The sequence below is a fragment of the Amphiura filiformis genome, chromosome 5, assembly GCF_039555335.1.
Source record: "Amphiura filiformis chromosome 5, Afil_fr2py, whole genome shotgun sequence".
In the NCBI taxonomy this organism is placed as follows: domain Eukaryota; kingdom Metazoa; phylum Echinodermata; class Ophiuroidea; order Amphilepidida; family Amphiuridae; genus Amphiura; species Amphiura filiformis.
This window is the reverse complement of record NC_092632.1, coordinates 56,198,313-56,225,468: the sequence shown is the minus strand read 5'-3', so window position 1 is coordinate 56,225,468 and position 27,156 is coordinate 56,198,313. Positions and strand designations below refer to the sequence as shown.

At 34.2% G+C, this 27,156-nt stretch overlaps 1 long non-coding RNA gene across 1 annotated transcript in view; it reads left to right on the top strand.

Annotated features, from left to right (window-relative positions):
- The window catches only part of LOC140153417 (uncharacterized), a 70,369-nt gene extending 43,735 nt beyond the window's left edge, over positions 1–26,634 (top strand). Inside the window, exon 3 of the long non-coding RNA XR_011859106.1 lies at positions 23,518–26,634. This is a non-coding gene — a long non-coding RNA (uncharacterized lncRNA). The remainder of the gene's footprint in view (positions 1–23,517) is intronic.
- Positions 26,635–27,156: the final 522 nt, after the last annotated feature.

Genomic DNA, 27,156 nt, shown 5'->3' with positions numbered 1-27,156 from the left:
TAAAATGAACAAAATTATTTGATATCAGAAAGATATTCTTCGTATTCAGAATGCAATTCGATATGTCTGATGTGCCCTCATGTCCCACAAAAAATACTGTCGAAACGCTCAAAATCCTCATTCCAGTTCCCTTAAGGCAAAGTCCTTTCATTCCAATATATCACAACTAAATTGCAATGCATATCATGATCCTAATCCTCATTGAATCTAACCTTGAAATATGGAATGATATCTGAATGCCACAACTAACAAAATGATGAATGTAATCCAGTTGAATTTCATGTAATAATGTTATAACAGCCTGCAGGCTCAATACCCACATATGAGTTAACTTCATATATAGTATATATTTTTGCTAAGCAATGTCCTGCATAATTTATATCACCTGTTAGTATGCTTGATCTTTGCAAATTGAAGATTTTCTCATGAAATTGCACAAGATCAGTGAAAATCCTTGCCTGAGGGATGCTTGATGACCTATGAGGAAAGCAATAGTGGATAAATGAATTTGTCACAAATAAAAAATAACAGGATTCAATATAACATTTATTTATAAAGTTATACAATACTTCAAATCCTGCACTGCTCTAATCATTGTATCATTTTGATTCAACATGATTTGATCTAGTTGTGAAGAGAGAAATAACTTTTGTTGTTGTTGTTGTTATTGTAGATATTCTTGTTTTCCAACAAAATAAATTCCTTAATGATCAATTTACTTTAAATGCTCCAAAAGTACAGAAAAAAATCATAATAAGAATGTCAAACTTGCACTACTTGGATTTTGTATTACTACCTTTTTTCACAAGAAAAGAATTACAATATAATTCAATAAAAATCACAATGTACCTGTTAGACTTCAATATAGCATTTATCTTTCAATGTCAGTCTCAGTATTGAGCACACACACAAAATTAGCAACCTTTCTAATGGTTTCTACAACATTCATCATATTTATCCTCCTGGGATGACAGAATCTCCCTATAACTCTTCACAGCACAAATCCCTAGTGAGAAAGCTGTCATCCAAACTGCTAGTTTAAGCACCAACTTGTAATCATACGCTAATTTGCCACCAAGCTATCCCTCAATGACATCCCCCGTTAATAACGAGATGGAGATCGGCACACCACTGCACGATGCATGCCAAATGAATACATGATGAACTAGCAAACTAGTAAGCTGAAATTATACTTCACTATAAACAAGAGTGATTGATTTTTTGGCTAATAAATAAGATTGCACTTTCTTGCCAACTAAGATACGGTCCATCTGATTGGCCAATGACCATGGTCAATGACCAATCATGCATTGTTTGCCACTTAGTTACCTGTAACTCAATAAAGACATTCCCATAGATGCAGCTTGAAACTGATTGATAGTAGAATGATTAGGCATATCATCCAAAAGGCAAAACAATAGGTATATATTCACCCACCTCATGCTTAATTTGATATTACTTGTCTCATAGTACTGATTTAATCAAGGGCAATGGCCCATTCTATATATTAGAATTCAATGACAGGATTGATGCATAAAATACACACTTTCTATTCACTCATGATTACTATCTGATAGGTACTTGGGCACAGAGATGATTCACAGTGGAGATATGAGGGATGGTCAATATGTAATGTAAGTTGACCTTTGACCCCATATATGGATGATTTTGAATAAATTTCTTAATGATCACATAAATTATGAACCTTCGTCTTTCAAATCATACGTGTATAAATGATATCAGATACTTGATTATGTAACATCATTAGCATAAAATCATTAGGCTATAGACAAAATATGGGCAAAATCACCCAAAAATGTTGGCCTTTTAAATTGTTGTGAAGGCACATGTTCAAATCATCATAAAACAGAGGACCTACATTTTAAACAGTACATCCCTGGTCTGCCTTTGGTAAAACCAGAGACACTCCACTAAACTTGGGTGGAAACAGGATGCCTTTGAACTTCAACAACTTAGGACTTGAAGGGATGATGCAACACAAAAAGTGTGAAAATACAAAAACAGTTGTTAAAGCCATATTGTAACGTTTGCCGAGGAGAACGTTACATTGGTCAATGTTGTGGTATTCTGATCAGAGATCAATGTTTAATTGCATCCAATATTTTGCTTACTTGATCTTAAGAAGGCATCTCATTGGAAGACATAAGAAGGCAAACCTTCTGGCATGTTTTTAAATCTTGAAGTAGCATCATGCGGGCAGTGGGACATGGTCCAAATGGCAAAAGTCTAAATTATGCGAGTATTTTTGGATTTGTCAATCAAAAAATCTAACCTGATTTAAAATCTACAATCCTACAAATGCATCTATTTCATCAGTCTTATTTAGTTCCTTGATAAGGACAGGTTTATACCATGACGTCCTCTTTATTTTTCGCAAAAGAAGTCAGCACTTTTCCACAGGAGTACATGGCTGCGTGCGACTCTTAAGCCATTTAACATTGTTTTGGGCTAAGAATTCTGTGAACCTTGGTGTACACATTGTCTGCTTGATACTGAAGTTCAAACTAGAGCCGATCTTCTGAACTATATAACTTGGTCATGTGAAATAATTGTATGATTAGACACTTCACATGATTGCACGTTGGATGCTGTTGTTGTACTCCAGGTCCTATTTCATAATCATTGTGACCTATTTCATAATCACGTTCTACTAGGAATAATGTCCTCTCATTAGAAGATACCATCACAGATCATGATCTTGTCCTCATTTTTCTTGGAATGGAGTTCATATCCATATTGCTTTATATTAACCCCTTTCCATTTGAATTGGGTTGGCAAATGGCCCATTATCATAGAATTAGGGGAAAAAGTATTATATTACAGGCACACTATCAGTAACATTTGGTACTACCCTTAGGCAACAGAGAGTCATCACATGAATCTTTCATTTTTAAATGTACTCCTTCCCTCCCTCTAAATAACACTTCTTCTAAGAGCTTTTAATGAAAGTACATGAATACTTCATGTAGTATGCTTAAAATTCATGACCATAATCTATTCAATCCATCTCCTTTAACTCCTAACCCTATAAACTCCATGAAATTATACCTTTCAAGTGACTGTTGCAAGTCTCCAGCAGTTGTATGTGGTTGCAATGCTTTACCAACAGACTTGTTGTTCATCAATTGATTTATTTTCACCCATGGATAGACATTAGCTATTGCTCCAACCAGCTTGTTTGTAGGAAGGTAGCTGTGATATCACCTTTAAATACTCATGTCTCAACATATGACAACAAGCACTTCCTTAACCATTTGAATGCTGTATGCTTAACCTAGATCAAGTGTGAAGAAAGTCACTTGCACTTTGTTGACAAAAATGTTGTCACTGACAGTTGCAATGCTAATACTTTTGAGAGTGAGAATGTTTTAACAAAAATGAATTACTTGAAAGTCATAAGTATCATCTGCATTGCCTTCTTAACCAATGATATTCTAAAAGGTTATAGACAGAAAAGTATTGTTTGGAAAAAATGCAGTACAATCATCATACCCATTTTGGTTTTCCCTTAAAAACAATTGTTTGAAGTATGGGATAGAAAATATAACCAACAGCATCAATAGTTTGTTGTTTCAAGATCAATCAATTGTCCTTCTAGACTAGATATGGCAGACACTACAGTAAATAATTCACAAGTTATAAAGTCAAAGCCCTGTAATATGGTACAATATGTATGGTAATACAGAGGATGTTGGTTTGAAACATGCCGTTAAGTGTGTATTTTCACAATGAAAGTAAAGCCATAAAGCTAGACAAAAGTGTTTTGAACACCTTACATTGTCCTTTGACTGCATTTATGTTATTTTTTCACATGACGTACTGTCATTTTCTTTGGTAGATTCAAATAACCATCCAACTAACTTAAGGATTAGGATTTAGATATGTTTCATTTGACAAATGAAGATAATATTTTTTAATCCAATAAAGTTAATGCTGCATTTTTCTGAAGTCATGAGTAGTTGTTGACTGGCCTATTTGTCGCATGCGTAACCACAAAGTCATCTTAGAATTCACTGCAGTTCTCTTTTGACTTGCATCATCTAGTAGCCTCATATGCTTTATGAATTTAATACCAATGTTCCTACTTTTACATGTTTTTCAAACCTTATCCTTTGTGAGGAATGTTTGCTTTGACCTACTTTAAATAAATTTGAAAATGGGTAAAAATAACTATAAGCAGAATATACACTGCTAAGAATTTGAAATCTCTAGCTAACCTACTTAAAATGATGTTATTTTTGTAAAAATTTCTAGTTTACCACATCAAGTATAAAATATGCAAGTAAAAAAGGTGTAGTATGAGCGATCACTTGCTATAAACATCACACCCTGTTTCAATGCAGTGGCAGCAGCAGCAATTATGTGACCAAACACCAGTAAATGAGGCTCAGCTTGTTGAGAGGGACACAATTGAGATGTTGCTCATAAAATTGCATGTTTTTGGCCCATTTTCCCTCAACTGCAAAAATATTAAAAGTTGACTTTTATTGCCAGTTACTAAAGGATTAGGATTTAGCTATGTTTCATTTGGCAAAACAAGACAATATTTTTTAATCCAAAAAAATTAATGCTGCATTTTTCTGAAGTCATGAGTAGTTGTTGACTGGCCTATTTGTCTCATGTGTAACCACAAAGTCATCTTAGCAGTTCTCTTTTGATTTGCATCATCTAGTAGCCTCATATGCTTTATGCATTTAATACGGATGTTCCTACTTTTACATGTTTTTCAAACCATGTCCTTTGTGAGGAATGTTTGCTTTGACCTAATTTACATAAATTTAAAAATGAGTAAAATAGTAAGAAGAATATACACTGTGAAGAAATCTCTTGGTAACCTACTTATAATGGTGTTGTTGTTTTTTGTAGTAAATTTCTAGTTTACTAAGATATGCAATATGCAAGTAAAAAGGTGTAGTATGAGCGATCATTGCTATAAACATCACACCCTGTTTCAATGCAGTGGCAGCAATTATGTGACCTAACACCAGTAAATGAGGCTCAGCTTGTTGAAAGAGGACACAATTGAGATATAGAAAACATATAACAAGAACACTTTGATATCATGAGCAATTTAATATCTCAAGGTCACTTCTTTTGTCATTCAAAAGTTTAACAAAAATTTGCACTGTCCAAATGTGTTGAGTTAAAGTTCTTACTGTTGTTAGCAGTTAAGAGACAAAACACTTGGCAAACATCTACATTTTCTCTTAACCTGATCACCCATTTTTCTTATCAAAATTGAGATTTTAGTATCAGCAGAAAGCTCATATTTTTCTCATTATCCAATTGAAATTTCAATGCCCAAGATAAGTTAATTTAAATGGTGAACAAAAATGTAGTGATTTGTGGTACACCGGAAGGTGTACTATCCTAAATTATGTGGCATTGTTATACACACTTTTGCTTCTTATATCAAAACCGCTGGAGCAATACAACTCAAAATTTGGAAACCCATTGTTTTAATGGTAGGTCTCTATGATAGAAAACAGAACATTGCAGGGAATAAATCATGGACCCCAAATAATAGCATGGGTATCAAACTTCACCTTACAGCATTGCTGTTAAAAATTGTCCAATTTGGACCCAGTGACATACTTTGTTCTCTTAAATCGCAACTATAAGTACTGACTTCAGTAATACAACTGGATCGCAATATCTTTAACAGAGGTGTAAGTGAGGTAACAATCCACTCCCTGAAAAACATGCAAGCCTAAGGCGAGCACCTCGCCAATTTTCCGAATTCCATGGGTGCAAGGGGCTTGTCCAGGAATAGGCTGCAGGGTATCACCCCTCCAAAAAAGGTGGGTTTTTTTTTTGCTCTTTATATGACATATTATCATCATCCAATTCCGGAAATGTAAAAAAAAAATTAATAAAACATTTTTTTTTTTTTTACATTTTTGGAATTTTTTTTTGTTGCCACATTTCCGAATTTTGAGAAATTTCCGGAAGACTTACATCTCTGCTTTAAAGTTGGTAGAGTGGAGCTGTGAAAGATAAAATTTTGGTTCCAGCCATGCCACGACATATCATACTAACTTAAGACTTACCTAAACCTAGAGGTGAGCTTCCCCAAACCACCATAATGATGATGTTGTTATGCTGATTGATTCCTTTAATTTATTTGGTCTCTTGGGTAACCAAATTAAAATACTAAACCATTGGATGCAGGTCCCTTTCAAGATAAAGTTAGCTTAACATTTAATCAGTTTACAGACAATTTACAAAAAACCTCTACCACTTTATACACAGTTTAATTACAGGTAATCAAATCAGCAGACATACCTAGGGCTTTCCCTGTCCCATTTAAAAAGTCTTGCAGCAAGTGAGAGTAAGTCAAATGCTACTAGTATCTGATTAAACTGTGGTAATCTACTGGGCTTTCCATATAGTCCAAATGATGACATTACCAAGTGAAGATGGCAAATTTAATCATACAATCCATATGTTGCTTCCTAGTTTATTGATCTATAAGATGTGGTCAGTGTAAAAGTGCACTTAGATATAATTTGAGGGTCGAGAACCAGAAAGCCGTAACTCACAATGAAATTTGTTGTGAGTTTTGGTTTTCTGGGTCTCATCGCTCGACATGTATCCCAGCTCAGAGAATTACACATTACTTACTGCGGAAGGAAATTTATAAAGTGCTGTGATTCAGAAAACTCAGGGGACAGTTCTTTACTGTTTTCATTTACAAATTCTTTTAATTTTACATTTGGAGTGAGAGGTTAAGTGTAGATGTAGGTAAATGTTCTGCTGCTGAAATATTATTTTCTTTCAGATGTTGGTTTAGCTAGGGAATACTACCATTATATTATTAAAAAAAGGATATCAGGGGCAATTAGGTGGAATGCAGCACAGCAATCTCCACATATCAGATATGAACTCTCATCTTAGTTCTATCTTAGTAAATGAAAAATGGCAACTCCAAATTATTGCTGCTCAATTCTGAACTCCAGTGAGCAAAATTACATCAAATTGTCCAACAAATGTATGTCAGATGAAAAATTCCTTTTTATAAAAGGTTGAAAATGAAGAATTTCAGCTAATTCCTTTGATACTTTTTAAAATACACGCACCAATTGTGGTTTGCATTGAAGCATGGAGATTGCTCCAGTCTAGCTAGTCGCATAGATCCATTATAACAGTGTGAGGGAGACAAATTGGGATGTTTTTGTCAAGTCCAGGCATAGACGGTGTGAAATTGACAGCACTGATAGAGACCAGTCAAATTAAAGACCAACTAGGGGCATATTAAAGATACAATTTCACCCACTTGCCATTAAACACAAAACAATTTTATGCAATTTACCTCAAGTCTGTCTGCCACATGACAGTTCTCACATTTTATGTTTTGTTTGGTTAAACACATTACTAGTTCTATAAATGTCTTGTTTCCTACCATTGTTGATTGTCAAAAATGACCCACAAATATAACAATTATAGTCGTATTTCCAACTGTGTAATCAATTTTGTCAATTTCAGTCCATATTGTATCACTTGCTATCATATGACCACAGGAACTTGTAACTATGTAAGTGTAGCCTGGAAGTGTAGTAATCAATATACAGGCATACCATTACAGAAAGAGCAACCTGCTGCTTACTGCTTTCGGGTGGTTTTCCCAAAACACAACAGTTTTCTATGTCTTCCTGTCCTGCATCCCCATTCCCAGGTCAGATGCTTCCAGTCTAGTGTCCTGCTTGAGCATATGGTCTACCAGGGTTTCTTGTTTGGGTGTCCAATTGATCAGATTTGCGACAGGTTCGCTCTTACTCCTAAGGCAGTGTCCAGTGAATCATATCTTTCTCTGATCTTCTCTGAAATCTTGGAAAGTCTCTTTGTTGCATATGTGCTGTTTCCAGTGTATTCTGCATGCTGTCCTGATCATACTTAGTAACATTTACTTCAAATTTACATGAGAAAATGATTGGATACAACTTACAAGGTTGCAACGTGTTGCACTTGCTTTGCTTTTGTCAAAATAAGTTGAAACCGTAACTGATTTATTGCAACATTTAATATAAGCATGATATATTTTATGCCACCTGAATTGATATTGTAAAAACCTATGCATTGTAAAGATCAAAACAATATATATTTAAAAAAATAATATGATCTATGCTAAATTTTGTGTAACTTATCTAACAATACTGAGGAAATAACAATGCAAGGAATATAATGTAATTTAAAAAATATTGTGAGAACGATACATTCTAGAACACAACTCTTTAACTTAACTCTGAAATAAAATATCAAATTGAAGTCAAAAATATAAATAATGGAATAGTTTCCTTATAGCATTCATTGTTATATCTTCCACCACAGTGCAGACATGAGAGTATAGTCCTAGATTTATGAATAAGTTGAATATAAATATAAATATAAATAATGGAATAGTTTTAACAATCTTAACCAAAAATGGATTATAACCATCTTCTATATACATGTTCACATTACTATCAGTTAGCTACTACTAATGACACAGCATAGAAAACGAGGACACAAAATTGCACTGAACATTGTAGACATCACTAGTTGTCTAAGACAGGTGTCAACGCAATGATGAGTAACTGACTGAGTCTATATTATCTCCAATCAGAACCATATACTACATTTTCTCACCTTTTAATATTCACTTGATACCTTATCATTCAACTTGTTCTTAAATCTAGGACTATACTCTCATGTCTGCACTGTGGTGGAAGATATAACAATGAATGCTATAAGGAAATGAAGTGCAATCCCCAAGTGTTTCTAAACATAGTTTTAATATTGCATTTGTGGTTGATATTTGTAAGAAAACATTACCCGGTAATTTGATACGTAACTTTTGATGTTTCATTGAGCACATTTTGTGTGACATCAAAGATAAAGCGTATAAAAGGACTCTTGAACTTTACCTACTTATTACACCACAACAGGATTACACAAGTTTTTCAGCTTCTTAAAGTGTTAACTGTAAGTCATTAGGTGCCACTGCCTTAATAGAATTGATCACAAGGTGAATTCCCTCCTGTCAATGAGGTGACCAGATCACCAGGCTGTCATTATAGCTAGAGGCAGTATGTGACACAGATGGTCAATGTTTTCCAATAGTTGTGTTCACATTGTCAGATGTACGCGCAGCGGAACTTGGTCAGTGCAAGTTGCTAGGAGTAGCTGTAGGCGCTGCCAGGAGTAGGTGCAGTGTGAACAATGCTCAGCGTAAGTTCCGCCAGGCGTAAGTTCGACGATTTACTCCTGACAAAAGTCAGGAGTAACAAGCTGGGTGTAACGTCAGGCGTAAATTGCATTGTGAACGCTGCTATGCTTAGCACCCGTTGCAAGTTTGACCTTTTGTTGGTTGGAAATAAGAAATTACATATCGCGTGGTTGAAAAAGGTCACAGAAACACCGGAAGTGGTTCACTTCTGGTCGGCGTAATGCTAGGAGTGGACACGCTGTAGGAGTAGGTATTTGTGGAATTGTGATCAATGTTAGCGTAAGTTTAGGTCGGGTGTAACTCAAAATGTGAACACGACTAATATCTTCACCAGGCTGTCATTATAGCTAGAGGCAGTATGTGACACAGATGGCCAATGTGTTCCAATACATGTGGTTACATAAAAATGGTCCTATTTGGTGTTTAGTTCCAAGGAAGTGAGTTTTACCTGAAGCAATTTGTGGTCAAATATTAACAGCTCACTACAAGAGTTGTCAAGGATTTGGTGAGACATGATCAATTCTGTTAAGGCAGTGGCATCTAATGTTAATTATGATACTGATCAAGCATATCATTTGCCCAGTCCTTGCATCCACTTTTCTTACCTCATGCAAATGACACAGTAGTTTATTTTGATAGTGGTATATAACTGCACACCTACTTCGCATAATTAGTTTCTAGTGTTTTCATAGTGATGAATAAGTTTGGTTCACTTATATTCTGTTGCTTCCCCCTTCAAAACTACTTTGCTATCTCACTTTTTAGTAGGCTTGCATTTTAGTGCATTAAGGGGTCTCATATAGACACCTTTTTCAGGTTAGTCCCTTTTTAAAAAGTCTTTAAAAGTAACATGATCTACACCCAACTGTCACATGTGATAAATGATATGGGTCAGTATGTCATATATGTTATTTGTTCACAAACTTTTTATATCTGGTAAGAATTTGGGGGTAAATTAGAGTAAACTTGGTATTTTGCACATTTTCTATATATGGTTCTAGTACCGGTGAGTTTCACATTTTACTGTTACACTCTGATTTGGTCCCCCATTTTACAGAGATGTCAACAAGTCATTTTTTGCAAGTCAAGTCCAAGTCACAAGTCCTTTTGTCCAAGTCCCAAGTAAATCAAGTCATTTTGCAAAAGTTGCAAGTCAAGTCAAGTCACAAGTCATCAAATCACAAGTCAAGTCACAAGTAAGTCACAATTTGTCACAAGTCACTACAAGTCTATTCACCTGTTGGTCATGGTGTGATTTGTTGATGGGTATTCAATATGGCGGAAATCAAATTGAGTTTCGGAGTACAGTAGGCCTACTAACAAAGTCTGATAGACTAATCACTATAATACTAATAGTGAAGCTTATTATAATTGTAGGGCCTATACAATGGTCACATTGGTAGTTCAAGAACAAGTTAATTCAACTCAATTTGTTTTTGCCAAGTTTTGTGTTTCATATTTGTAGAAAAAAATATGAATTATTTAATATGAATATGTTTTCCCTTTCCCAACCTCAGACTTGCATTGGTGACAAGTCATTTTTGTCCAAGTCCAAGTCCAAGTCATTTTGTCTAAGTCACAAGTAAGTCAAGTCATTTTGCAAAAGTTGCAAGTCAAGTCACAAGTCCTCAAAATAGTGACTCGAGTCAGACTCAAGTCCAAGTCACACGACTCAAGTCTACATCTCTGCCATTTTACCATTTTCTATCGGTTTTACACATGTTCTCAGAATAAGAATCATTTTCCTAATGGCATGGTCAAACATTCTCACACTGCCAATCTGAAAAAAGGTCGATATGAAACCCCTTAAGACATTTTGAAAACACAAATGATGTTTAGCTAATATTCAAATCAAACATTGTTACAGCACATTGCATGTATTTGATTGTGGAACAAGAGCGTCCATTAGCATCACTTACACAGACATTCAGAACTTGGTAATTAAGGCGCTTAATCAATACAAGAGGTGTAAAAACAACTGGTCAAATGTTTATATTAGAGTGCATTAGTGACAAAAACAATAATGAGTCCATTACACCAATTACACAATATAAATGCATAATATTGATTACATATGGGAGGAAGGAAGCTCAATTTAATAGGCACCAGGTAAATCAAACTGGAGGCGGAAGCTACAACTAAGAGGACTTTGATTTTACAACAATGGTGTAAAAATATTATATAACTGCATGTACATACTGAAGAGAATGTAAATGAAAGCATAATAGTATATCACTAATAGTGTTTATTTCTTTCGCTTAAATTTATAAAGACCAACAAATCCAAAGTCAACAGAAATGTCTTAAGTGCTTGAAAGTAATTACTGCAGTAATGTTCATCTTAAATTACATGTCACGTGCTTACAACTTCAAACAAACAAAAATAAGTTCAATTTCATCTCTACAAACTAAATCTGTTGAATTATGCAACCTGTCAAAAATTGTTTCAATTTGGGATTCAATCATGTTTCACCATTGTTCATCACCGTATAAGGGTGGTCTTAACCCTGGAATTATGAAACTTCTAAATTGTTGGTCTAAAGTATATAAAAGCATACATATTTAAAATGGAAATGACTTGATGAATCCATCTGTGAGGTCAAAATTTCGGCAAAAATGCTCAGTTCTGGAGAAAATGTAAAAAACAGGTTTTTTGGTCCAATTTTTTTTCGGTCACAGTAAAAAAGAATGTCTTGAGTATAAAAAAATGATTTTTTTTTTCTTTACTCAAGACGCTTTTTGTTACGGTGACCGAAAAAATTTGGGACAAAAAACCCGATCAACAATGGTTGGCTCCTGTGCAAAGGTATAGGAAGAGTTGCTGAATACCATAATGCAACATTTTTCAGACAAGGGATTATTCAAAGCTGTTTTGCTCAGACATTGCGACATCTGGCCTAATTTAAGAAATTATACACCAGCATTGATGGAGTTTATAATTCACGAGCGCCATGGTTCTGTAAGTTAAGACTAGCATCGATGGACATTTATTGGCACACACTGAAAAGTGTACCCCAGATAGAGTATTGATATAATTTGTTCTATATGAACACACCATGACACTGAAAAGTGAATGATTGCATCTAGATTTTATAATTCGGGGACTTGGCTCTGGATAGTTTTCACAAGCATTGGTAGAATTTGTAATATATGAACACACACTGGCTCTAGCAACTTTTACCCTGGCATTAATAATTTTGTAATCAATAGACAAACTCTGGTTCAAGAATTTTTATAGGTTTATTGATAGAATATGTAATATAATGGAATGGAATTTGTAACATATTTGCCTATATGCACCCTGGCTCTGGAAAGTGTACACAAAATATTAATGGAATTTGTAATATATAGATGCACCCTGGCTCTGGAAAGCACTAGTATTAATGACAATTGTAATATAATATATATACACACATCCTGGTTCTAGAAAGTATACACTAGTATTAATGAAAATTAATGAAATTTGTAACATATAGACACACACTGGCTCTGGAAAGTGTACTATTAATACTAAAAGTTGTAACATAAAGATGCAACCCTGACTCTGGAAAGAGTGCACTTAGCATTAATGAAATTTATAACATATACACACACCCTGGCTCTGGAAAGTGTACACTGGTATTATTGAAAGCTGTAACATAAAGATACACCCTGTCCCTGGAAAGAGTACACTTAAAAGGGCATTTCGTGATCCACAGCCTCATCCCCCACTTTTTTCAAAAAAAGTTTGAGATTTTTATTATACCACTGGAAACCTCTGGGTACAAAATGTTTATGTACCAAAAATTTCTTGCAGATTAATTCGTTTAGCAGAAATATTGTCAAATTTGAATTTCGTTCTGGTATACCAGAACAAAATTAGAACGCAGTTGGAGCAGTGTAATACACATAATCATACATGACTCGCAAACGCAAAATCGGAATCAACTGAAATTTTTTTGGAATAAGCTTTTTTCGTGGATATCTACTGAAAAATGTCATAAAAAGAGGATGCTAGGATCACGAAATCCTCCTTTAAGCATTAATGAAATTTGCAACATATTGACACACCCTAGCACTGGAAAGTGTACACTGTACTAATACTAAAAGCTGTAGCATAAAGATACACCCTGGTTCTGGAAAGAGTGTGCACTAGTATTAATGGAATATGTATGAAAATGTGCACTAGCATTAATGAAATTTGTAATTTGGGAAGTATATGCTATCATCAATTTCTTTCACAACATACATCCATACATACATACATACATACAGCGTGGGCAGGGAAAGTTTACACAAGTTTTAATGAAATCAGACTGGACAGAGATACTGGCGCTGAAATGTGTACACTTGCTGCAGCGAAAATTGACAGTCTGATACAAATGAAGCACTAGGAAGGATTTCAAATCATTTCCCCTTTGAAGTCAGATATTCTAGAAGTGCATAGGCATTTTAACCTGACACTGAGTAAATTTAAATAACTCAGTGGTATTACATTAATATATATCTTTTGTACTCTAAACAGATTAATTGAGCACAGAAATTCCAGACATTCATCATGTGATCTATAAAAATAGAACAAAATTACACATAAATGTTTCTGAAGATTTTGTTTTTCAAAATCAATTTATCTGTCTACTATGTTAATCTAAAAAATACAATAAAGAAATATGATATTCCCAGATGAAAAAGGAGGTTGAATCCCTTAAACCCTCACCTCTACTCTGAAATACTTCAAAATTGAACAAGGTTAATAGTTTACCAGGTTACTAGTCTAAGTGTGTTTGTATGATCCACTAGTTTTTTCTTCTAATATCGCAAGAGTTTGAACAATATGAACCAAAACAGCATAAACCATTTCAGCTCATCTGTGGACTCATATTCTGTGCATTACGTGTTTTGGGATATTCAACATAATGATGTCAACGAGAGAGAGAGAGAGAGAGAGAGAGAGAAAACGTCTTTGCTCAATTCTGTATTGGATTATCATCTTTCATCAACAGAGATGTGAATTGAACTTCACTCAACAATAAAGAGATATTCAACTTCATCCATCCTTGCCTCTTCCTTTACTGCAACACAAATGCTTATTTTTAATGGGTACCCCAGCTTTGAAGAGTGTGCATTAGTATCTATTGTGTAAAGCAGCTTTCTCACAGTTACTGACTCAAAATGTAGCGTGATTAGACTATATGAGGGAGATTTAACAATTTCCATGATTGCACAAAGTAGCTTCGCTCTGAGCTTTTCATCTTGTTTTTTGTTGAATTGTTCATTTTTCTTGTCTTTTTTAGTTTAATATTGATTTTTAGAGAGAGTAATCATTGTATTTTTTCTCATATTTATTCATTTTCCTACAGGCAAATTATCTGTTTGTTATTCATTATGTGTAGATATGATCACAACAAAATAATGATGACAAAAATATCTTGATCAATATCAATAGCTGGTTATTACTTTTTTTACTTAGCACGACATTACTCCTTCGCCAGTTTAATCAATTTGTCAGCTTTTACTTATGAACACAATTTATCTAAGCTGATCTGACAGCTCCCTTTGACCTATTTATTTTCATTTGGATTTAATTTTAAAAGATATAAATATTTCCATATTTATCCAATTTATTTAGAATCCACTCCTACTCCTGCTCCTCCTGATGACCACCTTGAGGTTCATTGTTATTTATCTTCTGTTTTTCAGATTCAATAGCTGCCCTGTGCATATGTGTCTTTCATGGCACTTGCCTAATACTTATGCTAACTCCATTCCTTTTTACATCGACCAAATGAAGTGACTCAATACAGCTTTTACACTTACACATTACCTGCATTGGGCTATTCCATTTAATATCCACACTACCCCTGTGGAAGATTTAGCTAAAGTCTTCCACAGAGGGAGTATAAATTTTGAATAGAATAGACAATTGGGTAACTTCCATTTGAAATACTCACTCCAGTTGTTGAAGATATGGGTAATGCCATAATACAGAGGGAGTATCAGTTCCAAAGTGATTATCTCTGACCAATTACATTTGAAAAACATACCCCCTCTGTAGAAGATATTTCCAAAATCTTCCACGGGGGGAGTATGGATTTTAAATGGAATAACCCATTTACTGAACAAACTCACCTTCCCCTTTTTCTTTAGCTGCAGGTCTCACATTTGTCTCAAAAGGTCACAACTTTAATTGGATCCTCACCTTTTCATACTCTGTGCCATATTTAACTCCTCTTTCAAGCTACTCCGCTGATCTATGACTATAACAATAACCTACCTTGCTCTAAAAAGAACTGTCCAACAGAATAATAATCTAAGGTTCTTTTGAACATCCTTAACTTAGACCCATAATATGTGATTTGCTCCACAGCAACACTCTCCATTTTTCCTTGAATTTCTACTTTTTGCATAATTGTAATGCCCAATGGTATACTAAAATACCACGTGAAAGGCTAAGCCTGAAGTGCTTAAATTACAGCAAATTTTAAGTTTTTATAAGTTTTTTTATATCTTCCATTTATTCTGAGTTCACCGATCAAGTGATGGCTGACCTGCTTGTGCATCATGTGAATCAGTGACATATACACTGTGTGTATATAGCTATTCATCTTACGTCTTATTTATAAGTCCCAGCAATGTGAAGCTTAATAACGATTGGTGAGCTAAAACACACAATAACAATAATCCTATAGGCTCAAAATTAAAAGTAGACATAATGTGATCAATTAAACTAACATTTTGTGGAAAACAAATAAGAATATATTCTTTAATGAAATAGCATATTATTGCTTTAATAAATCTATCAGATTTATGACTCTATTACTAACAATTGAAATCATCATGCATTTATAATACATTTGGGAGTTTGTAAACTTTTCTGGATAAAAACGTGGGAGGGTGGGTAATGCTATTGCCAATTGCATTCCTGAAATGTCAATCATACACCAGGTCATACACTGCATATGATCTCAGTTTTTTCAACCAAGATAATTAGGGTAAAACAATTAAGCACAAATGTCCTAAAACTAAAAGCCAGTATAAGGTACAGATAATAATGGAGCCACAAGCCCAGTGGCGTGCGCAGCACATTAAAAGTGGGGGGGCAGGTTGTTCAGTTCCCCCAAATGGAGTCTAATTATGAGTATAAACGAGTGGAATGACTGATTTCCCCTGAATTTCCCCCCATTTCCCCTGAATTTCCCCTGATTGACCACGAGTGGCCTCCCCCTTTGCGCACGCCACTTCACAAGCCCACGTCATATACTCATTAAAGTAATACATTGAATACATTGTGTAATGCATTCAATCATAAATGAATTGAATTAAGGCAGAGCCAAAATTAAAGCCCATATAACACTAAGCAGATGCAATGAAGGTAACGCTGTTTTTCAATGGTGTACACTGTCAACTGACAAACGCTGTCTTCATCATATATAGTCAAATGTTTGAGACTAACTATTACATTCCTTAGTCAAATGTTTGAGACTAACTATTACATTCCTTAGTCAAATGTTTGAGACTAACTATTACATTCCTTAGTCAAATGTTTGAGACTAACTATTACATTCCTTAGTCAAATGTTTGAGACTAACTATTACATTCCTTAGTCAAATGTTTGAGACTAACTATTACATTCCTTAGTCAAATGTTTGAGACTAACTATTACATTCCTTAGTCAAATGTTTGAGACTAACTATTACATTCCTTTGGGTAATGCAACTAATGAAAAACAAATGCAGAAATCCAAGTTTATGTTTCTAACATAATAAAAGTTTGTAATTCAAAATAACGCCATTCTTCATATTACTCAAAGCAAATGTAACACTGAATCATAAGGTTAGCTACAAAATTAAGAACCTAAAAGCTTTGCACCCTTACAAGAACGGTTCCTGAAAGAGCTCAGCAAACTCCGCCAATGTGCTAGCTCAATACAACAGTGATTTTGCTTGAAGCTGTGTGTTGAGCCTTCAATTGGCCAGCTATCTTATTAGTAAGCAAATGAAATTAATTTGGCTTAATGCAGCTCAGTGGGGCTTTTCAAAGCATCCATTTTGCATTTATGTATGAAGCTTGGGTTTGCTTTGTATCTTAAAGGCAACACTATCCAATAAGGAGCCACAAGCCAGCTTTGTATACTCAAGATAAACCTTTTAACACAGCTAGACAACAGAGCAATAGCACTATGTTTTGTCAACCCCCCATAGATGTGGTATTAACCCAGGTTTTTGATATTGAACGTATTCAATATCAAGGATAGATATTTATATACCCCAAGTATTCCATAACCAGGTTAGGTTACTTTATTAAACTCATTCTTTTATTGCTCTTGCTATTGTTTACATTGTTAGTTTTAGATTCACATTTTCTCCCATGACTTCTTTTCTTCTCCTGGTTTATTTCTTTGACTTCCTTTTTCAATTCTTTCAATACCATCCAAACTCTACTTTGTTACCTCCATCTGCCTTTTTCTACAACACTAGGATGAAATTATCAGATGTTTATAAAGATAGATTAGATGAGATTAGAATATTTATTTGTTAAAATCACTTTTGCCTGTATGTAATAACACCGTAACACCATACAAGCCTGTGATGTGATGCACTATTATTGCACGAACCCTTTTGAAACTTTAATATGACGGCGGCTTATAAGAATACTCTAATAACCTACTTAATGCACCTATTGTGTTGATGTTTATTATCAAGGTTTTGCTTGAGGGTAATTTTATTTATCTTTGTGTCCATTTAATAAGTTGTCATGTACAGTATCCTGGCATCATCTTTGGGTGAAAAGGGTCCAATTGATGCTGCTTGTTATTTAATATTTACTGCCACATTCGTCACTATCCTTACAATTATTTTTGATATTACAATTTATTTGTATTAATCTATCAATGGGTGTATGAGTAATATTTGATGCAATCTAAGTAGAGCAGATACTAAACATCTCAAAAAAAGTAACTAACCCCCCTTAAACAATGACCATTTATTCAAAAAACGGGTGATTGTATTACAAATCTGTAAAATGCGTTGGAAGCAGAATTTATTTTTGCACATTTTGACACCTCATTTGCAGAAATTGACTAAATATTGACGTCACAGCGTACATTTAAATCAATGTAACCCAAAATTTGAAAGTTGCGGTAAATTGTATTGATTTTGTATTCAGTGTAATGGAAGGAAATCTGTGTAATGATATCTGAGTGTTTCTGTATTGCAAAAATTAGTATGTAAGTGCAACTTTCAAATCTGGACCTCACTACATTAAATTGACCGGTGTTTTATTGTTTTCAGGGCTATCGTATCAAATGAGGTGTCAAAATGCGCAGAAATAAATTCTGCTTCCAACACATTTGACAGATTTGTAATACAATAGTCCCTTTTTGAATAATGGCCATTATTTAAGGGGGGTTAGTTACTTTTTTTGATATGTTTATTTAATGCGAAAAGGCAATGTACGCTCTTTACTCAGATGAGAGAAGAGTGAAATTGTGTAGATATGATTGATTTGCTATCAACTTACACACTACACCTCAAACTGGTTTCATGCAAACTTCCACCATGTACCCTAACACAGACCTTAGAGTAAGGTGTGGCATGAAAAAATAAATAATTTAAAACAAAAAGGATAATTAGTAAAGTGTTTCAATCTGCGAATCTTGCAACACATGTGATAAAAAAACAGAATACACAAAGGCAACTCAATATCATTCATTAGTACCTCAACAAATAATAAAATGTGATGCGATCAAGCAAAATCAGTCGGAACTCGGAAATATTAAATTTTCAGTTTCTTATAGGATAGTGAAAAACATTTACAAAGCTGCATTTTGCAGAAAACCACATTGAAATTGAACAACCAGTTCCAAAGATATGAACAATTAAAGAGTTTCCAAAACAAGAGGAAACAAAAGGAAATAGTCCCTTTGTTAGGCTATATCTCAAAATCAATATTTCCGAGTTCCGACTGATATTGCTTGATCGCATCACAAATGAGTTTAACATGACACAAACTAATCTATCATTTCTGTCTACTCAAGCCAATCAATCACCCTAGATTTGACGGAATCACTCATTAACATAATACATATATCATTCTAAAAAGTCTATTTCCGGTGACTTGAAACAGTTTGCATCTTTTGTGAGGTGCTGCTGTCAGTTGCTCCTGGTTTCAATTTGACAGCATTAGACAAATCATTAAATGTGTTATTTGGGTTGCACCATTGCTATGTACTCTTTCCAGAACCAGGAGGATCATGTAATATCAATTTTGTCTGCAACAATGGAAAAAGAATTTCATAAATAATTCCTGAAAGAATTCCAGAACAAATTCAAGAAATAATTGCAGAACAAATTCCAGAATGAATTCCAGAACAAATTCCAGAAAGAATTCCAGAAAGAATTCCAAAAAGAATTCTAGAAAGAATTCCAAAAAGAATTCCAGAAAGAATTCCAAAAAGAATTCCAGAAAGAATTCCAAAAAGAATTCCAGAAAGAATTCCAAAAAGAATTCCAGAAAGAATTCCAAAAAGAATTCCAGAAAGAAAGAATTCAACAAAGAATTCCAGAAAGAAAGAAACAAAGGAAGGAAGGAAGGAAGCAAAAGGAAAGAAAAAGAAAGAGAGAAGGAAAGATAGAAAGAAACAAACAAACAAAGATACAAACAAATATACAAAGATACAAACAAAGGTAACCTTGACTGAATGTCCAGGTTTCTTAATTAACATTACTTTCATACACAATACTCACCCTTCTCAACTCTACCTTTCCTCACCTCAAAGTTTTCACATCTCCGCATCCAACACCGATGGTTGCTATGGGTATATCAGTTGACTCCCTCCCCTCTGTATGTAGGTGTAACAATCCATACATTGGATCTGATTTCATTAGTGAAATACTACATTGTTTTGACAGTTTACAACCAATCCCATTAGCACGATTTGTGTCTTACATATTATCAAATTCTACACTTTTCTCACTAAATGGTGTTTAAATGACAGAAACACTGCATTCAATAATCACTTGGCTTTCAAAGGTAATGTTCATATTTGATTATGTATACTTTAATCAGAATCAGTACACAACAACAACTACTGTCTTATATCATATTACATGTAATGTAATGTTTTTCTTAAAATCCTCAGAGAAAATATCACCGGCATTTTAAGTATAGGTATTACAGTAATCATAATAGACATCACTGTTGAAGTCAACTATCTTGGTTATTTTTATGGGCTGGTCCTCTGTGTAAATAAACCTACACCTACAGGTACTTAAAGTGTAACAGAATGCCAAGTTTTGCTTGTCCAATGAAGCGTTCGAAATAGGGCCGGTCAGCCGGCCATTGGCCTGTAACTTTTTGGCCTGGCCGGTAACTTTTCTGACTGGCATCTAGTTGCCGGCCCGGCTGGCCGGTAACTTTTTAAGGTCAAGCCCGGCTGGCCTGTAACTTTTTGAGGCATATGTCGAACACTGGTCCAATGTTTATTCTACCCATATTATTAATTACTATTAGAGTCTTTATTCAAAGACAACACTACATCGATTTTTCAATAGCAGATGAGTGTCTTCTTTCATTTATTTGCAAGTGTAATGATTTTTATAGTTAGTTTTAGTCATGTAAATAAGAGCTCCATGCTATTACTTTATTTGCAAGCATTACAGGTTCAATGGTTTATATTTGCTACTTGATTCTGAATATCATAAATGCTTGACCAGCTGAAGTGTCTGTCTACTATATTTCAAATGTCTTGAGTAAATAAAACATTTGCAATATCAAATCTGTAGCTACAGCCATACACATTAAAGCCAAACTGTAACATGTCCATAAAAATAGATTTGCTATTTCTTTTCCACAAAATGTTAGTTTTTACTGTCACATATGTCCGCTTTTGAGGTAAAACAAAGAAAATCATAATTTAATTCCAGCGTCAATGTTACCAATAATGCATGTCACTCCATCGATCATGACTTAAGCTCAGTACTGTTGATGAGAAAAACTGATTTGCCCTACAATCACTATTCCCTGTCGAAATGATGTAATAATCGGATTAACTATCATAGCAATGGATGAATACAATTTTTGACTATATCGCCTTGCACCACAACGTTCACGTGGTACCTATGCATGGAACCATATCATTCTGATCACTAACACCTGTAAGACAAGTATCTTTGAAAAGAGCAGCATTGTACTCAATCTATGATTGCAGATAGGTGATGAGTGCAACCTGCTTGTAGTGCAGGGCGATATAGTCAAAATTGCATTCATCCATTGCTATGGTAGTTAATCCGATTTATTATGTCACTTCTACAGCGAACTAATTGTACAAATGTCTTGCCCACAACCTATTGTGCCACCCACATTACACAGATACTTTCATCCCAATGAATGCACAGGTCTGGTTAAATAAGCAAGATAGTGTTAAGATGTGCATAGTCATGCTGCTGGTTTCTGTGTGATGACAATAAGAGCCTATTTCTGATTAGCTTGTTAGACTTTGAATGAAACATTAACCACAAAGGCAAAATAAACTGGGCTCAAAAAGAAATTTATAATTTTTCACAAGGTCACATCTTAAAATCCTGTCCATAAAAATGAACTAAATTACACACATGATTACTTCAGTACTCTACTCTAAACACATGTCAGTAACCAAGCAGTTGTCCAACTGACACAACAGCAAAATGCACTGACACAGAACAGCTTCCTGGACCACATTCACAGGTGAATAATTGGCACCCAACAAAGAAATCTGTGAGAATGTGTACAAGATCCTTACACAGGTGATAATTTCCAAAGAGTAAGTGGAATAGTATGGAATGGGGCTGCTTCTGCTTTTCACACACTTTCTTTAAGAAACAGGTCTTGTTCCACACTATTCCACTTACTCACAGATTTCTTGTGTTGGGTGCCAATTATTGGGCTGTGAATGTGGTTCAGGAAGCTGTTCCATGTCAATGCATTTTGCTGTTGTGTCAGTTGGACAACTGTTTGGTCACTGACCAGTGTTTAGAGTAGAGTATTGAAGTAATCCTGTGTGCAATTTTATGGACAGGATTTTAAGATATGACCTTGCGAAAAATTATAAGTTTCTTTTTGAGTCCAGTTTACATATTATCTCTGTTGATGTGTGGGAAGGGGGGATATGGTTGAGAGTGACGTTCAATAAAACTCATGAGATTAAATGGTATTTAAGATGACATCATTTGAACACATACATATTATTCTACATACACATTGATAACCTGTTGTCAATTTCCTAACCAAAACAGGTGACAGACTGTCTGCAAACTCATGAACTTTACTTTAAAAAAACTCAAATCAGAAATTACAAAAATAATGTGTAATTAGTGGACTGATCACAAACTTGCTGCAATCAATCAATTGAATGCAATCTCCACCTATGACATTTTAGATGAATTTGAGTAAATGCTATTCATCACTTAAGACATGATTTAAGTTAAATTCCAGGCCAATTCATTCAATTCTTGTCCTTTATATTGATCTATAATTCATCATTTTGACAAAACTCATTCCCTTAACCTGTTAACTTACTTTAGTTTCTCACTGTCATCTTCTAAAGGGACTTTGACAGGTCTGTCAAGGGTTCACAACTGTAAAATTCTCTGAAGTCACTTAAAAATGATTTATTAATTAGCAAAATACATTTTAACCATTTTCTTTTCAGATATTTTAATAAAATGTGAAGAAAACTGAAAGGTTGCTCTTAAATTGACCAATTAATGTATTTTAACAGTTGATGATAGGAATCAAACTATTTTTAAGGAATCAATCTAAATAGATTGAAATGGATTTTTGGATTGACTCTTTTTGTAGACTGATTTCATCATCCAATCAAGTGTGAACTCTACTTACTGCCAAATGGCATGTGTTGCATATGTTTGCAATGAGATTTCCAAAACATTTGGAGTGAATAATTGCAATATTTTTTTTCAATTGGAAAAGATTTGTCCCTATCTTCAGTCAGTGAAAGATTGAAAAATGTAAATCAATCTTTTTGACTGAATATTCGGAAAAGATGTGCCTGTAATTTAAAATGCAATTTGATACAATCTAGTAACCTCGTCCAGTAACCATGAATATCCAGGGTTCCTGTGTGTCAATTGGTACACACAGATTTCTCATGTGAGTGCAGGGGTGTTCATACCCTCCGCCCTCCTACCACCACACACACCCACATATCAGAATTTGTTATTTTGCTAGAGTTTGTGTTAAAATGTATTTAGAGTATTTGTCACAATGTGGAGCAAGAAATCTGAAAACATTTTTTTTTTATCTTTATGTTGTGTACAGATGAAGACAGTGATGGTATCATGCTTGGTCTTACTACTCCTTGGAGACACATTCGTGCTGCACTATTAGATGACGCTTGATGAAAATGATGCCGCCGCCTTTGCATTGAATCACTTAGTACAACAAAGGAGTGACGGCCAACAAGAACTTATGGAGAGAGAAAGGAGACGCAAGAACTGCTTGGTAGAATGTGTTACATGTTCGCGATACACACTGTTACCGACTACAGACTGCTATGAGGGATGTCATAAACCAACAAAGAGCAAGCTGGCACTCAATACATGGACAGCATGCAAAGGAATGCTGGGTAGCAAGTAATACAACAATTTGGATTTTAAATTTTAATAGATGGTATACTATTTTTGGATGTTAAAAGGGGGGTGGGAAATGGTTTGTAATAGGACTAAATTAAACAGGTAAAAGTAAATTGAATGATTGTGACCAAAGTTAGGTTTAATTAATTTGCTAAAATTATTGATAATGGTATTAAACTAATTAATAGTAAGGGGAAAGAGAATATTTCAAGAATTTCACTATAAAGAGTGAAAAAATTAATTTGGGTAAGAATCCTTTTATACTTTATATTACTGAAATGCAATACAATATTTTGAAATTTAAGGTACGGCAGCCCTTATTTAATTCATCTTTTTTTTTTCAAAAGTATGTGAAATGTGGGATATAAGTATTGAAAATGTATTAAACCAAAGCCCTACCTGAAATTTGAAAAGAAACATACATTTTAATTTCAATACTTAGTGTGTGTAACAAAAGTAATATATTTATTTCTTGGCTTTTAAATGTAGATGTACAGAGAGAATAGTGATTAAATTTGAAACCTAGACACCATTTCAGTTGCCGCACAACCAGCAAGTGTCTTTGTTGGTCATACAAAGCATGTAAATACAAACAAACAAGCAAACAAACAAACCAATATGTTCCAGACAAAACCACCGTGCAAACATTTGCTTCTTAATACACTCTGAATATCAATAAATTCAGAAAAAAACTGCTTGTAATCATATAACTGTACTAACTTGTCAGGCAATGACTGTAAGAATCAAATTCCATTAAAGGTTAACATCTCTCAAGTTATGACCTGCAAAAACACAACTATTTTAGATGATATAAGTATCTGGAATTTACCTGAGTTTTATTTTGAAAATAAACTTTAAAAAGCTTAATGGAAAGTAGTACATGAGAATCTTCAGTAATCACAAAGAAATACATGCAACTGAGCATGGCTATAAGCAATTTATCACATAGTGGGTGTGTAAGCTTAGCATTACTGTCATTATAGTAGTGTGTAAGAGACATGTTTGTCCATACATGAGTGTATACTGCAAAAATGTGGTTTTAAAAGATCCGAGTTGTTTAAGTACCAGGCTTATACAACATGTAATCAGGCTTAAACAACTTGTTACATTGTTTAAGCAGGGCACCTAAGCAACCCTGGTTGTTTAAAAGTTTTAAACAGCATTTTTGCAGTGTATGGACCATGTTCCATACACATAATATGAAAGTGCATTTCATTTATCAAATTAAGTTAACACTGCTATATATAATTAACAATGCACTATTGTTTTAGAATAATAGTGTCAACAGCACTTAAGTTAAATCAACCTTTATGTTGACAGATGGTATTTGTTTGATTCAAACAAACTCTACCTGAAAGTCATGTTGAATATAATTAAACTAATCATAAAAATGTTAGTTACTTTGTACTGTGGTGTAAAATAATATGTGATATATGTTGATTGTAGAACCAAATGGATAACATAATATAGATCACTTCCCTGTCATAACAAGTAAAGGTGGGGTGTGCAGATAATACAAATGGTCTAACTTAAAGCCATATTGTCAATCTATACGCCCTATTCTGTGTTCTTGTCTCTTGCCTAAAGCAAAGACATATAAGTGATATCCTGGATACGGTAAAGCTATTCAATTTCGCTAGTACTTAATTTCGCTAATTACCAAAGACCACCATTTTCGTGGGTATTTAATTTCGCTAATCCAGCAATTCATGTTTACAATTCAATGTAACACTGTCAAATGTGTGGGTATTTAATTTAGCGAATTAAGACTTCTAGCAAAATTAGCCAAATTGAATCCCTAGTGAAATTAAGTAGTTTAACAATATATAGTAGACTCAAGATTCAAGTGGACATACTCATAGCTCTCCTGGATGGCTCTATTACTATTAGCCTTTTAATTTTGGCTTGCAACTACCAGGCAGGAATAATACTACAAAAGAACTTCTTTAAAATAAACACACAATGCACTTTTCCTTCCGAGAAAGATTTTTAACACAAATTTCTACTCTTCCTTCTTCTCCTTCTTCTTAAATATGGTTCTGTGAAACAATTGATTTTTCTAATTACAAATATATAATTTAAATTAACAATTTTATGTCATCCTGTTTGAGTCTCCATTCTTTCATCATACAAAAAAAATCTAATTAAATTGCAAAATTTATTTGCTTTGAAAAATATAGTTGTACTGCTACAAGTGTATAATTTGTGGGTATCTAGCCACTGAAAAGTGCACACTAGTAGCCTCTCAAGTGCAATGTCAACAAAATGTTAGCACAATCAAGAAATCCCCCAGTGAAGTGTGTTCACTTGCTTGAAATCATACTTATAGTCTACTATGGGACAACAGGTGTAACAAACCACTGGTTTACATTGAAGCACCTGTTCACCATACCTTAAGTGGGTCCTGTGAGATAGCTTATATTGTATCCCTATACACAGACACCTTCAGCTCAAGTACTTCTCGTAACAAAATGTTATCCATTGCTTACTTAGCAACTCTAAATCAAATCATTATTATCTTGATATAAAGCGGAAGGGTGTCATTTTATCAACAGGTGGGAAAACAAATTATATTTTTCATTGTCACCATGCAAATCACCAAAATTATATAAATGTGCAATATTGTACAAAATGAAAAAAAAATGTGTTGATCAATGGATTTATATTTTAGGCAGATCAATAATGTATGATTTATTTATTGAAAAGTATACGCTTACACAAAACATGGACCATGTTGCTGCTGTAATAAAGTGCTGTAAAGTAGTGAGAGTGCTTGTAATAAATATTGCCATGAAGCTTCCTATTTGAATAGTATGCATTCAATCATTTATTGTCATTTCTATCAAGTTTATACACTATATAGGGCGATTTCACGAAAGGTCATCAGTTCAAATCTGCCTCCAGAAGACATGATGTGTGCATAAAGCACAAACGAAATCTCCAGTTGAAGTAATATAGAGGTTATCCATGTTCTATAAGCTGCATATCCTATCAACGACTGCTATACCTTGTTTAGGACTTTCAAAAGAAGTACTTGCATGTGTAACCATGACTGTTTCAAAATAACCTGCCAAAGTCATGCAGGTAACTCCGAGGTCATTCATTGAATTGGTTTGAATGAGGAATACTACGGGAACCAGCACCTTTTGTTAGAAGTCACACATGAGTGAAGTGGATAACCTCTTTTGGTCCCCAGTTGAAGTGATATTGATTGACTCATTTGCTTTGTACTTGTTCCATGCATCATATCTTCTGGAGGCAGATTTGAACTAATGACCTTTTGTGAAATCGCCCTATGCTCCTATTAAGCTACTTGCAGGTTCCG